This window comes from Lissotriton vulgaris, chromosome 3_1, assembly GCF_964263255.1.
Source record: "Lissotriton vulgaris chromosome 3_1, aLisVul1.2, whole genome shotgun sequence".
Lineage (NCBI taxonomy): Eukaryota > Metazoa > Chordata > Amphibia > Caudata > Salamandridae > Lissotriton > Lissotriton vulgaris.
This window is the reverse complement of record NC_141689.1, coordinates 1,187,964,783-1,187,978,662: the sequence shown is the minus strand read 5'-3', so window position 1 is coordinate 1,187,978,662 and position 13,880 is coordinate 1,187,964,783. Positions and strand designations below refer to the sequence as shown.

The following is a 13,880-nucleotide window of genomic DNA, read 5'->3' as shown; positions in this document are numbered from 1 at the left end:
GGAGCTCTCCCTTGGAGCTCCGGGTTTGGGATCAACTATTCGGTTAATATCTCTGTTTATACCCGATCACCCAACCCAAATCCTCATCGCATCTAGCAACAGTCCTTCCTACCTTACCCTGATGGCGCAAAGAATGATCCGGACCTCCTTCTTGCCTCACACCGTCGATGCCCATTGCCAGGATTGTACCCAGCAGCTCAGAGTTCGCATCGACTCTGCCTCCAACTTGGACCTCGAGACCTGTGTCAGTCTGGTGAGTCGGATCCAACCTTAGCCCAATCCCATAGTCTTTCCTACCTGTGGGACAGGTTTGATCCCCTCCGCCTGTGTGGCGCTGAGAATGACGGAGCCTGGCCGCAGTGCAATCCAAAGCCTCTCCGGCCCGTGAGCTGGATCGAGCCCCTCCGGCCTGGCGGCATCCTTAACGAGCCCCCCGGAGCAGTCCTGCAGCACCCTTCCATCTCTCCAAACCGCAGTACAATCCAAAGCCTCTACGGCCCATGAGCTGGATGGAGCACCTACGGCCTGTCGGCGTCCATAACGAGCCCCCCGGAGCGGTCCTGCAGCACTCCACCCATCTTTCCTAACCGCAGTACAATCCAAAGCCTCTCCGGCCCGTGAGCCCAATCGAGCCCCTCCGGCCTAGCGGCGTCCATAACGAGCCCCACGGATCGGTTCCGCAGCACTCCCCCATCTTCCCTAATCCGCTGTAAAAGCCTAGGACTCTCCTGTCCGTGAGCTAGATCAAGCCCGTCCTGCCTGGCGGGGTCCATAACGAGCCCCAAGGAGCGGTCCTGCAGTACTCCCCCATCTTCCCTAATCCACCGTAAAATGTCTATGACTCTCCTGTTGCCCCCGACCTCGACGGTGACGCGCCTCCGCCACCCATTCCTCAACCAATTCTGCTTAGGTGGTGTTAAGCCTAAAGGGGGGTATTCAAAGATGAAAATTGCCCTTGCTGCAGCCGCCAGAGCTCTGAGTCCCGGCCCACGCTTGGACGCAGAACCAGCCCCCGACGGTCATCAGGCCGCCACTCTGGCTGTGTGCTTTCGGAGTCCTGCTGAGGATAAGATGGAGACGATCCACCACATCTTGCTCCATAAGATGGCGTATGACACGTCCTCAGTGTGAGGCCAGGGTGAGTGGTTTTCCTTTTTACCACCTGAACCTCCCTCATTGCACCTAATTACCATGGAAAAGAATCTCTACAGCCCTGCAATCAGTGAGGCCACGTTCTCATGCGTGCCCAGGGAATCTGCCGGATCTGCCCGATTACAAAATAGCGGCCGGAAATTAACCCCAGCTACATAGACTACTACAGGCCATTTAATGCACAAGCAGACATTCTTTAACACTTTCTGAAACTTTTAAGACACAGTGTGTCTGTTTATTTTTTTATTGTATTTTATAATTGCCTTTGCAACTGATGTTGTTCATTCATTTGGTCCTCCTACTGAGGATAATGCACAAGCAGACATTCTTTAACACTATCTGAAACTTAAATGACCCATAGTGTCCGCATATTTTTATTTCTATTTTTAATTTGTATTTTTATTTTTAATTGTATAATTGATTTTGCTATTGATGTTGTGCATTTTTTTAACTTGACATAACTTGTGTGCATTTCATGGACCCTCCACTATGCATGGTATTACTCTCTAGTCTGTGTAAATTTTATAATCTCTAGTGTGCCCTCCTCCACCCTACCTTTGTGGCTCCACAAGAGTGCATCCAGCCTACTGCTTGATTGCCATTTACGTCTTAACATTCTTACCATTCAATTATGCACCCATCTAACCCTACCCGGGACTCTAATCTTGTGCGTTACCGACCCAACTCGTGGTACATTAATTACCCTAACAAAATGACCAGTAATGCAAAAAAGAACTTCAAGGACAGAACTCTAAAACTACACCCTGAAACACTGATTGTAGATAACTATCACTCAGCAACCAACGGCAGCACGAAAACAAACTTCATTTTCTACACTAATCACCCTGCTCAATGGAAAAACACCTTCTCTCTTCACCTTCAAGTCGCCAAGTCAGTAACAATTCCCCTTGGTGAAAAAAAATCCACTACCATCTCCCCGACCTTCAAAGGGGATCCCACCATTTCCATCTACAGAACTGGAACCATTCGCATACAGGCCACCGACCCGCACCTCACCGCTTTTGACCACCCCTTCTCCACACTTCTCTCCTCGCTAACTCAACTGAGGCATCAAACCCTTTCTCCCCATCCCCCACTAATATCGTGGAACCGATCCAATCTCCCTGCCCTGAAGACCCTCTCCTCAACTCATGGACTTCCACCATCACTCACTACAATCACACTACCCCTATTCTTACTCACCGTCGCCAAACACCCACCATTTCCACATCTACTGATCACTCCAGGAGCAAAAAACTCACAACTAACAATCCCCTCAACACCAATCTTAACAGCTTGGTCTCTAACCTCAGCCCTCCTATGACTGTAATCCCCACAGGCACTCCCCTCTCCACCCCTGAGAATCTGACCCCTCCCCCACAACCTTCCCCTACCACCTACACAGACCCTGTTCCCACGCCCCTTACTACCCCCTGGTCTAACGTCACTTCCAGTCCAGTGGTCTCTCTCCTCCCTTCCACAACTGCACTATCCCTTTCCGCTGTCACACACCCCCATACACAACCCGCCTTCAACTCTATCCTCATGGACACGCCCCGGAACTCCGATGGCCTTTCTTTAATTTCTTTTCCTCCTCAAATGGACACTAGTCCCACTTCTCCTCCTCTGAACTCCTCGAATGGGAACATTACAAATCCGGCACCCTACGTCCAACCTCTCCCCTCTCCTAATCCTAAGGACCTCACAAACTCCCCCCTCTCTACCCCTGATAATTGGAACCCGCCCTCAAAATCTTTCCCTACTACCTACACTGTTTCTGTTCCCCCGAACCTTACTTCTGCCTGTCTAACGTAATGTCCAATCCAGTTGTCTCTCTCCCCCCTCTTACCACTGCATACTACCCCTCCGCTGTTGCACTCCCACATTCACAACCTGCCTCCACCGCCAATCTCACTGATAATGCCCGGAACTCTGACGTCCATCTCAGAATTTCTCTCTCTCCTTACTTGGACACCAGTCCCACTTCTCCTCCACCAAACTCCTCGAATAGGAACATTACAATACCGACTCCCCGCATACAACCTCCCCCCTCTCCTAATCCCAGGGACTCCATCCAACCCGGACCCCTGCTCAATCTCCCTCCATAGACCCTAGTCATCCTCGACCCCTGCCTAAAGCCTTAAACTTTCTCAGCTCAATAGCACAGAAACTGAACAGAATGAAGCAGAAAATGAACTCCCTTGTTGCTGATTTCCTTTACCTACAAAAGACCTTCTCAACTGGGCCATGCCACCGTGCTCCCTCCCACTGAGGTGTTGTGCTCCTACTACACTCAATACATCTCACATGGCTCCACAGAGCACCCCTCGACCCTCCAGCCCATCATCGAGCCAGGCCCTCAGTCCTAACAGGAATAGCCAACCCTTTTCGGTACCGAAACCTGATGAGCTCTACGACTCTCATCTCGCTTTATACCAGAAGTCAGCCCCTTTCCACATCCCTGTTACTGTCCACTCGCCTAGACCTCCTGCTCAATACACCTCTATCCACCTAACTCCCCGCATCATCGAATCTCCCCGTCCTCTCTCTTGCATGCTCCTAAACTGCAGATCAGCAGTACAGCAAGCTACTGACATTGCTGAAGCTCTTCTCGCTGAAGAAATTGACATCACCTTCCTCACAAAATCCTGGCTCAATGCCCACTCCACCCCCAGTCTTGACATTCTCACCCCTCCAGGGTACAACATCATCAGATAAGACAGGCCGATCAAAACTGGGAGGGGGGGGGGGGACTAGCCATCATTCATAGAGAAGGAATTCAGATTGCCGAAAACAAACCAGCAGAATACCCATTGTTTGAATACCTAGGCGTCAAACTCACTACCAAGGGCACCCCACCCATCAAATTCCACACCATCTACCACCCTCCTGGAGAGCGTACCCTGTTCCGCGAAGAACTAACAGACCTAATAATACAATCCTCCTTGACAGACACCAAAGACGTGTTCTTGGGTGACCTCATTATCCACTGGAATGACCCAGAAGACTCCACTGTCCTGAACCTTTCCAATCTTCTGGAAATATATAACCTCAAGCAACTCTGCAATAAACCAACTCACATCAAAGGTGCAACACTAGATCAGATCATAAACAACAATCTGATCTCCCTGAGAGATATTTCTCCCATTGACTGGTCCGACCACCACCTCATTCTGTTCAGGATTGACACATTGTAGTGCTGGACTTAATGCAGCTCTGAGCTGGAGTCATTTACTACTGTTTCAGGTCCCTTGTTGGCTGTGGTAATTTCAGAAGTGCTGTTTGTGAAAAGCAATGGGGTTGCTTATTGGTGAGCGGGTGCTTGTCCCTCCCTAAACCCCACCCTGATCCTCCTCTAACCCTTCCTTATTCCTCTCTAAGCCCTTCCCATTTAGTAATAAGTATGCCCCTTTTTCCTGTCACTCCTCCCACACTCACTACTAAGGGCCTGATTACAAGTGTAATTGCTATTTATCACACCTCATAAATAACGATACCCTGGGGTACATTATATAGCGGGTGCAATAGACTGCACGTAACCATTTTTTGAGGAATAACATGCAGATATTGGTGTTTACCACACTAAAATCCACATTGTAAATGCAAATTCAACTTGTATAGCACGGAACCCTTCCTGGCCTGTTTTTGTGAGGTGTCCACTCCTGGGCCCCCCCAAGGTGAAGCCAGGCATCCTAGCATTGTTAGGGACAGTGTGGAAATTAAGTTTGCTATTGCCCAGAGTTGCAGAGTGGAACCCATGATTAGAGTAGGTACCAAGGCGAGAATTATCGGGTCGAAGGACATTGAGCCCAAGAACCTGCCGCGGCAGGGATTGAACCCTGGTCCCAGGCCAGACCTCTGCCTCAGGGTCTGCCCCTCTAATCGTTGAGCCACTCTTCTCCACAGAGATGTGTAGTAAATACCGTACATATTTACCCTGTTAAAGTTACGCAAGTTGGACCTGCTGAAATTTAACAAAGCTTGAGGTATTTAACGTGTCTGATAATTATCGGGTGAGCTAAATACAACCAAACTAGTACTCCCGACGTCTGCACAAACAGGGTATTATGCAGTGGTAAGAAAACAACAACCTAGTCATAATCAGGCCCCAAGTAGTAAAGTTACATGTGTGAGGATCTACCCATGGAAAGGTTAGGAGAGTTGTAGGTGGAAAGTTACACTACCAGGACCGTGAATAGTTCTAGCATGATCATAAATAGCCATGTTTTACACAAGGAAAAAAAAACATTCAAGCCTCTTTCCAGCTGTCCCTTTAACAAAAAAATACATAACCTAATCAAACCTCATGTTACTCATTCGGAACAATATAGCATTTAAAGCATCTTCTGACTTTCCCTATTAAGTGGATGTCAGATGATTACATTATGATGATTATGATGATGTACAGGTAGATCATGGCTATTAAATATTGTTTTCGCTGACGATAGTCGGAGACTTCATGTATGTTTCATGCCCAGGAATGGGTAGAGAGAAAAGCAGAAGTGCCATCCGGCCAGCGCCCTTGGCAAAATAGACGATGGCATTTAAAGGGCACACTCTGTGATAACGACCCTGGGTACTGTGCATTAGAAGGCTAAACCTGCATATGCTGTGGTCATGATATACCTCAGCACGTTCCCGCTTCTCACTGGGTTATTGCTAAATTAATGTATACTGACGACAGATCGTGTTTATTGGATGTGGAAGCTGACATTTGCTACTATCAGAATTTATTTTGATGCCTACACCAGTGATCTGACTTTCACTTGGGCAGACGCTGGCAGTAAATTCACTTTTGCAACAGAGTACTCAGTACTCCCTTGGCTCCTGTCTTAACGCCAAAGCTCGGTACAGTACATTTTAAAGACATGACCTCCCATCCCTGTTCCAGTGCCCTAGGGTTAATACATGGAATACTCCCTTCTCTAACAAATAATGTCTTATTTGGAAAGCTAGGGCCTCATTTACAATGATTTGGTATAGAACAAGTGTTTTTGCCGCGCTGCAATACCTCAATTCGAAAGGGCAGGAATGCACCGCATGTATTAGATACAGTGCATTCCTGCCCTTTCAGCCAGTTCCGGAGCAAAATATAGGGCCTCACTTTTACGCCGCCGATGAGCCACTTTTTGTGACCCACCAGTGGCTTAAAAAATGCCTTGTTGCGCCATATTTACAAAGTGACGCATCTAGGTAGATGCGTCACTTTGTAAACCCCTGCGCCACATTATACCTGCGCCAGGTATAATGTATGCAAGGGGGGTGTATTAACGCAAGGAAAGGTCATAGAAGTGACGCAGTGAAATCTTTGAGATTTCACTGCGTCACTTTTAGGACGCCGTTGCGTCAAAATCTTGTGCCTGCCTCACAGCAGGCTTAAGACTGACGCAGGCCCTTTCACATGGGACTTGCCCCATGTGAAAGGACGCATTGCTGGAGTTGCGTCACTTTTGTGACACACTCCAGCAATGCGTCACTTTTTGCGCTTACAGATACGTCAGAAATACTGACGTATCTGTAACTCCTTGAGACATGATGCGTCATACATTAAATATGACGCATCAGGAATGTCGCAAGGAGTGCGCACTGAGAAGTGATGCATGGCTGCTTTCACGCAGCGATGCGTCATTTCTCATAAATGAGGCCCATAGAGCCTAGTGCCTAGCGCCAACGAAGGCACTCTTCCACATGGTGTTTGCCTTGTTGGCAGGATTGTTTCTGTGCAGGAAGGGGCACCTTCCTGCACAAAGACAATCCATGGAGGCGTTTGCCTCTTTCAATGTGTTCTCTGAATGATTAACAGTGCCCCGGAAGTACATGAGATGATTATCACACCCAGTGAAACCCAGCAACCCCGGTGTAGTGGCGCGCACTAGTTGTTGCACGTCACGCAATGACGTGACGTGCGGGCGGCCTTTTTGGATGCATGCGCTCGCAACTCATTAGGAGGCGCGAACGCATACGGAGAGTAGCGCTGGCTCGGCGCTCTTTAGGGAGATAACTAAACACTAATAAAGAAGTCATTATCCACCACTAATGTGCAGCGTCCTTATTAGCATTGACTTCACAACAGTTGCGACGAGGTCGGGAAGCCACCACCAGGCACCCAAAAAGGAAAAAAAAACGGACCCACCACGAGGGCACACCGAGGGAGACAGCAGCACACCAGTGAGCCCAGACCCTGACAGAGGTCAGATCAGCACGGCCAAGCGGCTCAGAAGAGCACAAGGTGGACGGAGCTCACACAGAAGTCACCAAATAAGGTACTGGACCCTAAAGAGCGCGTCAGAGCCCATAGACACCCTGGGAAGGGGAAGGTAACAGGCAAGGAGGCAAAAAGACCCAAGAATAGTCAGAACAAAGCGCGCCAAAACCAATCGACCACACAAACGTGAGGAACAGCGCTGGCTACCATAAAGGAGGGGGCTGACTCTGAGAGTCCCCAATTGCAACCAGGAAAAGAAGAAACGGACAGCACCCCAGGTAGCCCCAGTAGCAAAGGGAACACAGCACCCACAGTTAAGGAGGAGAAAATGAGCACACCAGCAGGATACGCAATAGCGCCAGTCCAATTCCTGCCCAAACCAGGGGAACCACTAATGAAGTGGGAAGACTGGAGAGAATATATAGACAATTTCATAGGGGTTCTGGAAGACGAGAACGAGGAACAATTTAACCCCAAAAGAAAAAAGCGCATACTACTACTCAATCTGGGACCAGAAGGACTCAGAATCTACAAGAGCCTGGTGCCCAAACAGAGAGGAAACACAGACTATGACGTATATGCCCATGCCATTGATGACCTGAACAAACACTACCGGCCCACGGTATGTGTGTCAGTCGACAGATTCAACTTCCAGCAGAGGAAACAGCGGCCCGGAGAGTCGGTAGATGAATATGTGGTGACCCTGAAGAAGCTGGCGACCACGTGCAGGTACGGAGCATGGGAGGAGGAGTTCATCAAAGGCCAGATAGTGATGCACACTACCAGCAGGAACGTTCAGGACAAGCTGTGGGCAAGTGGGGACACCACACTCAAGGAAGTAATGGTCATCGTCAAAAGGGCAGAACTGGCACGCAGGTGCGCAGACGCAACCAAGAAAGAAGCGACACCTAGTCCCATGGTAAACAGGGTATACGACGAGGAACCTCGTAGAGACCAAAAGTACAAGGGTTCCGCCCCAAAGGGACCTAACAAATGGCAAGGCAACACCGGACCTCCAGGGAAACAAGCAAGCAACGACAATAAGAAAACGTGTTACAGATGTGGAAGTTGGTCCCATGAGGCACACAACAGAAAATGCCCAGCGTTCCGGGCCAAATGTATGTACTGTGGTATCATTGGCCACTATGAGAAAGTGTGCCGGAAGAAAACGTCCAAGAGCATGGTAAAATACATTGACCAGGGCGAGGAAGACCTGGAAGGAAACACAGAAGAAGAGGTAGTCACAGTCCTGTGTATATACGACCAGGTGCTATGCGTGGACGGAAAAAGAACAACTAAACCTGTACTGGAAATGACGATTGGCGGAATACCCATAAGTGTGGTAGCGGATACTGGCTCTCCCTACACCATCGTCCAGAGAGCGGTGTGGAACGAAACATTCAGACCACACTTGGGCCCAGAACTAGAGAAACTGGACATCCGACCAGTCACATATAACGGCGACCGCATACCAATGGCGGGATTCCGACCCTTGAAGTTCGAGTTCAGAGGCTGGTCAGCGTTCTGTAAGCTGTACATCTCAGAGAAGGGACCGTCAGTCTTGGGATGGCTGGACCAGGGCGACCTGGGAATCAAATTGGACCCAGGAGGAAAGGAACAGATACTGCTCACAGAACCAGAAGTGTGGCCAAATATGGTCAAGTGGAAAGAAGACTACCCGAAAGGCGTTTGGAGGCACAGTGGGTAAACTGGAGAGATTCCTACACAAGATAGTGCTTAAGGAGGGAGCCATTCCAATCGCCCACAAAGTAAGAAACGTGCCCATAGCGGTGAGAGAAGCGGTTCAAACTGAACAACAAGACTTGGAGAAAAAAGGGATAATTGAACCCATCACGTGTGCAGAGTGGCTCGCGCCATTGGTGGTAGTTATGAAGCCAAACAGGAAGGTCAGGCTCTGTGTTGACCTGAGAGAACTAAATAAGAACATAGTGGTGGAGAAATTCCGTCTCCCAAGGATTGACGAAATGTTGGCGAAAACCAGGGGAGTCAAGTGGTACTCCACCATTGATTTAACCTCTGCCTACCACCAAATAGTCTTGCACCCGGACAGCAGAAAACTCACGTCATTCATCACCCCATTCGGATGCTATCAGTTCTGCCGCATGCCGTTTGGACTGGCCTCGGCAGCCGCAGTGTTCCAGAAGCTAATGCACCAGCTGTTTAGGAACATGGAAGGCGTCCAATATTTCCAGGACGGCATCCCGGTAATGGGGCGTGACAAAATGGACCATGACTTGAAGCTCGGCAAGGTTCTGGAAACCCTGGAGGTCAAGGGCCTCACGGCAGAATGGACAAAGTGCCGAATGGGCCTGGAGTCGGTGACCTACCTAGGCCACGAGATAGGGGTGCAAGGAATCACACCGAAGGCAGAAAATGTGAAGGCAATCTCAGAAACTCCGCCCCCCACCAACAAGGAGGAGGTCAGGTCATTTTTGGGCATGGCGGAATACTACAGCAAATTTGTGGTACACTTCGCCTCAAAAACACACCATATGAGGATGCTGACCAGGGAGAGCACCACCTTCCAGTGGACACCAGAGACTCAAAGTGAATTCGAGACAATCAAGAAAGATGTCGCAGGAGCGGTACCGCTCCAAGGGTATGACCCACAGGGCACAACTGTGCTCACAACCGACGCCAGCAACAAGGGGCTAGGTGCGGTGCTCATGCAAGATCGGGGGCAAGGGAAGATGGAGACGATCAGTTTTGCGTCCCGTGCATTGAACGAAACCGAAAGAAAATACAGTGTAATCGAAAAGGAGATGTTGGCTGTAGTGTGGGCCATGACAAGATTTCGACAATTCCTATGGGGAACCCGATTCCAACTAAAGACAGATCACAAGCCCTTGGTGAAGGTGCTAACGTCCAGCGGACATGCCAACGCCACCCCCAGAATATCTAAAATGACGCTGAAGTTGCTTGAGTTCAGGTACGACGTAGAGTACCTTCCAGGAAATCGGAACAGAGTAGCAGACTACCTGAGCAGAGCAGCAGCCATGGAGCCAGGAGAGGAAGACCCAACCGGTAAGTAGGAGATGGTAGCTCTCATGGAGGACCAAGAGAGAGCCATCAGCTACCAAGAGTGGACAGAGGCATACGAGGAGGACAGCGTCATGCAGGAAGTGAAGATGCACATTGTCAAGGGTTGGCCAGACAAAAGACAAATGAGTGAAAACCTCAAGCCCTACTATGAGGTTAGAGAAGAATTGTTGTTAGGTGACAAGGGAGTATTCACGTACAGAGGAGACAAAGTTGTCCCACCAAGAAACATTATCCCCAAGCTACTAGACATTCTACATGAGGGCCACCTAGGTATAGGAAAAATGAAGCTAAGAACTAAACAAAACTACTGGTGGCCAGGTATGGATAAACGGGCAGAGAGACATGTCAGAGATTGCCCACAGTGCCAAGGAGCCGACAATAGACTCAAACCCTTGAGCCCGGCTTTAGAAAAGTTCGACCCCCCGCAGAATCCGTGGGAAGAACTGTCGATAGACATTTTGGGGCCAATCCTTGATGGCCAAGGCATCCAGAAGTACGTATGTGTCCTCATAGATAGATACTCCAAATGGCCGGAGGTAAAAGTAGATGAGGCTATGGACGCTGAAAACATATTGAAATTTCTGTCGGACACATTCGTAAGAGAGGGCATCCCCAAGTCCATCCTGAGTGATAATGGCCCCCAATTTACGTCTGAAAGATGGAACAAATTCATGCAGAGGAATGGTATCACAATCAAACATACGTCGATTTACCATCCAGCTGGCAACGGCTTAGTGGAGCGATTTAATAGAGTCGTGATGGGAGCTGTACAAGCAGCGATCTCCAGCAACAAGGACTGGGAAAGAGCAATATGGAACATGGTATGGGCGTACAGAATTACCCCCACCCAAACTGGATACAGCCCATTCCAGATTTTGAGAGGCAGTGAACCCTTCACGCACAACAACTGGGTTTGGAAAGAAAAAATCATTACTAGTGAATGGTCTCCCGCAGTAGTACAAGCCAACTTGGAAAGGACACAGTCCATCTATGCCAACCACTACAACAAACGCAGGAACGTGAAAGGGACAGAGCTGGAAAAAGGCAAGTGGGTACGAGTAAAATTGGCAACGCTACAGAAGAAAGGAGACAGTAAATATAGTAAACCCATGCAAGTTAAGGAAGTGTACGACCGAGCGGCCTTGCTGAGTGATGGGAACGTGTGGTCCCAAGATCGCATGGCCAGATGCAACAAAGTCTTGCGATGGCAGCAAGATGGAACTGAATGGGAGGACATGGATGAACCCAATGTGGAGCTGGAACAACCGGCAGGAGAGCTGCAAGAAGGGAGAAGCGAGAGAGAGGAACGACCGGAGGAGAGAAGTACTGACAGTGACCAAGGAACCGATATGGACATGCAAAGGAGGAGCACTGATGAGAGGGGGCTGCGCTGAGAGAAGGAAGAAGCACAGAGATACGGAGCAGGGGGGTCTCGGTGACCCCAACCAGGGTAACTCGGAGTGGAAGGACTGTGTTGAGACCCTCCAGGTTTCGAGACTACGATATGGACAGCGAACTGTAAGTGACTTATCCATTGTTTGGAAAAAAGGGAGATATGTAGTGGCGTGCACTAGTTGTTGCACGTCACGTAATGACGTGACGTGCGGGTGGCCATTTTGGATGCATGCGCGCGCAACTCATTAGGAGGCGCGAACGCATACGGAGAGTAGCGCCGGCTCTGCGCTCTTTAGGGAGATAACTAAACACTAATAAAGAAGTCATTATCCACCACTAATGTGCAGCGTCCTTATTAGCATTGACTTCACAACACCCTGGTTTGGAATTCGTCAGGTGCAACAATAATCTCCAAATGCAAGTTTTACCGTTTCATATGTGGCATAGCACGCGGGGTTTTTCTCAGTATATATCAGTAGTTCTGGCCTGTCGATGTGCATAGGGGAAAAACAGCGGTGGTCTAAACTTTATCTCACCTTGTAACGATTGGGTGTAGTATTCTTCACAAAAATGATAATTCCGATCTCTCTGTGAAATAGGGTTTGCACAGGGGTGAGAATTATCTAGCCAAGTTGTAATCAGGGTCTTAAATAAAGGTAGCGCACGAATGAAGAAACGCTATGAACGGTAAACAAATAATTCTTCCCCTGTGCATTCGAACGACTGGCAATCCAAAACATGGAGTCAGCTGGGAAGGCTGTGCAAAGTCAAGTCAAGTCAAGTCATAGAATTTATATAGCGCACTACATACCCGGAGGGTTTCAAGGCGCTTGGGGAGGGGAGGGGGGCTAGATATCCTTAGGGAGGGGATTATTTGTCAAATATCCACGTTTTAAGTTGTTTTCTGAACGCTAGGTGATTCTGGGTGAGGCGAAGGTGGGCGGGGAGTGAGTTCCATGTTTTGGCAGCCAGGTATGAGAAGGATCTGCCTCCCATGGTGGTTTTGTTGATGCGAGGGACAGTGGCGAGTGCTTGGCTGGAAGAGCGAAGTTGGCGGGAGGGGGTGTAGAAGGACAGTCGAGAGTTGAGGCAATCTGGTCCGATGTCGTAGAGTGATTTGTGTGCGTGGGTAAGCAGTCGGAAAGTAATCCTCTTATTGACGGGTAGCCAGTGGAGGTCTTTAAGGTGGCCAGAGATGTGTTCATTGCGTGGGATGTCTAGTATGAGTCTGGCTGAGGCGTTTTGGATTCGTTGTAGTTTCTTCTGGAGTTTGGTGGTGGTACCTGCGTAGAGGGTGTTTCCGTAGTCCAGTCGGCTCGTGACCAGAGCATGGGTGACTGTTTTCCTGGTGTCGGTGGGGATCCAGTGAAATGTTTTTCTGAGCATGCGAAGGATGTTGAAGCAGGATGAGGATACGGCGCTGACTTGTCTGTTCATTGAAAGTGAAGAGTCCAGGATGACGCCAAGGTTCCGTGCGTGGTCTGTCGGGATGGGTGCTTTTCCGAGGGCTTCCGGCCACCAGGAGTCGTCCCATGCAGAGGGGGATTTACCTAAGATGAGGACTTCTGTTTTGTCCGAATTCAGTTTCAGACGGCTTTGTTTCATCCATTCGGCGACTTCTTTCATTCCTTTGTGTAGGTTAGTTTTGGCGGTGCTGGGGTCCTTGGTGAGAGAAAGGATCAGTTGAGTGTCATCCGCGTAAGAGATGATGTTGAGGTTATGTTGGCGGGCGATGGTCGCGAGGGGGCTCATGTATACGTTGAAGAGGGTGGGGCTAAGAGAGGATCCTTGTGGTACGCCGCAGATGATTTCAGAGGCCTTGGACTTGAATGGTGGGAGACGGACTCTCTGGGTTCTTCCGGAGAGGAACAAGGTGATCCATTCCAGTGCCTTTCCTTGGATCCCGATGTTTCTGAGGCGTTGTAAAAGGGTGCTGTGGCAGACTGTGTCGAAGGCTGCAGAGAGGTCGAGGAGGATGAGGGCGACTGTGTCTCCATTATCCAGTAGAGTTCGAATGTCGTCAGTTGCTGCAATGAGGGCGGTCTCAGTGCTGTGTTTTGCTCGG

At 49.4% G+C, this 13,880-nt stretch overlaps 1 protein-coding gene across 2 annotated transcripts in view; it reads left to right on the top strand.

Annotated features, from left to right (window-relative positions):
* The window catches only part of TECRL (trans-2,3-enoyl-CoA reductase like), an 835,890-nt gene that overhangs the window by 438,907 nt on the left and 383,103 nt on the right, over nucleotides 1–13,880 (top strand). The window lies entirely within an intron of this gene.